Consider the following 1,837-nt stretch of genomic DNA (forward strand, 5'->3'; position numbering starts at 1 on the left):
ATTGACTGTTTATGGTTGAGTGTGGGCGTGTAGAGGGTAGAACCTGAGGAGGACCTCGTGTTCAAACTCTGACGTGCGGCTGTGATTTATAAAGGAAAGATGTAGAAACATGCGCATGCACAGCTTTATAAATCTGATTTTTTTTTTGGCGTACACCATTTCTTCCTTTTGACCGTTCGTTCACTTTTTGTATGGTTTCCACACAATCCTTTATAAATGAGACCCCTGATCTTTACCCTACATACCCAGTTCCAATGAAGTTGGGCCGTTGTGTATACTAAAAAACAAAACACAATGATTTGTTAATCAATTTCAACCTATATTAAATTAAATACACTACAAAGACAAGATATTTAATGTTCAAACAGATAAACTTTTTACAAATATTCACTCATTTTGAATTTGATGCATCATGTTCCAAACAATCAGAGACAGGGACAACAAGAGACTGGGAAAGTAGAGAAATGCTTTAAAACACCTGTTTGGATCATTCCACAGGTGAACAGGTTAGTTAGAAACAGGTGAGTGTCAGGGTTTGGTAGAAAGGAGCATCTCTGAAAGGCTCAGTTGTTCACAAGCAAGGACGAGGTGAGGTTCACCACTGTGTGAACAACTGTGTGAGCAGTGATGTGTGGTCACTACAGGCAGGGGACCCCTGTCATCATGGAAATTAAAAAGAAAAAACAATATTAAAGACATTAAAATGTCATTTTTATATGATGTTTTGTACTATAAACACATTTTCATTTAACTTTAACACTTTTTAATATTTTTCTTATTCAAAATGGCTGAATTTCCTCATATCCTGTTCAAACAAGTCTGTGTAAAGAACACAGATATGAGAAATAACTCAGTAACTTCTGCCAGTCAGAGGGTGAATAAGTTGTTCTGTAAGGTCATATATTTATAAATCTGACTCTGATGAACTGAGGGCCTCACTGTTCATGACCCTCACCACACGTCTGTGTGTGAGCAAACAGGTCAACTGTAACAACAATGTTTCTCAATGTACAGTTTCAAGGAATTTAGGGATTTCATCATCTACAGTCCATGATATGAGAAGATTCAGAGAATGTGGAGGTGAGCAGTAAGGTTGAACTGAAGGCCTGTGACTTTACGTCCCTCACACAGAGGTAATCTGTAACAGATATTACCACACAGGCTCAGGAACACTTGTCAGTGAACACAGTTTGTTGCTACAAGTTAAAACTTTACCATGTAAAGCCTTACACCAACACCCAGAAACACTGACAGCTCATCTCAGGTGGACTGACACAACCTGGAGAAGTGTCCTTTTCTCATACAAGGTCACATTTTAAATTGTTTGTGGAAATCATGGACATCATATCCTCCATGCTGTGAGGAAAAGGACTGTCTGCATTGTTATCAGAGCAAAGGTCAAAGGCCAGCCTTTCTGATGGTATGGGGGTGCATTAGTGCCKTGGCATGTGTAACTTTCACATCTGTGAAGGCTCCATTAATGTTCAAAGGTACATCCAGGTTTTGGAGCAACATATGCTGCCATCCAAGCCACGTCCTTTTCAGGGATGATTTCAGTGAGACAATGAAGCCACATTCTGCACGTGTTACAACAGTGTGGTACTAGACCTCTCCTCCCTGCAGTGCACACCTGTCTTCATTATGAAGCACAAAATACGACAACCAGTGGTGGGCAGCGCTAACCCAAAAATTAGCTCTGCTATTTCTAAAGCACTTATAAAAATATTTCGGTCTGTAAATTCAAAACTGCTTATGCCGTAGAAAACTAGCAGAAGCTAATTTTAAATCACAAGTTCAATTTGACACTTACTGGCTGACAATTCATGTACAATATATG

The sequence above is a fragment of the Austrofundulus limnaeus genome, unplaced genomic scaffold, assembly GCF_001266775.1.
Source record: "Austrofundulus limnaeus strain Quisiro unplaced genomic scaffold, Austrofundulus_limnaeus-1.0 Scaffold686, whole genome shotgun sequence".
In the NCBI taxonomy this organism is placed as follows: Eukaryota; Metazoa; Chordata; class Actinopteri; order Cyprinodontiformes; family Rivulidae; genus Austrofundulus; species Austrofundulus limnaeus.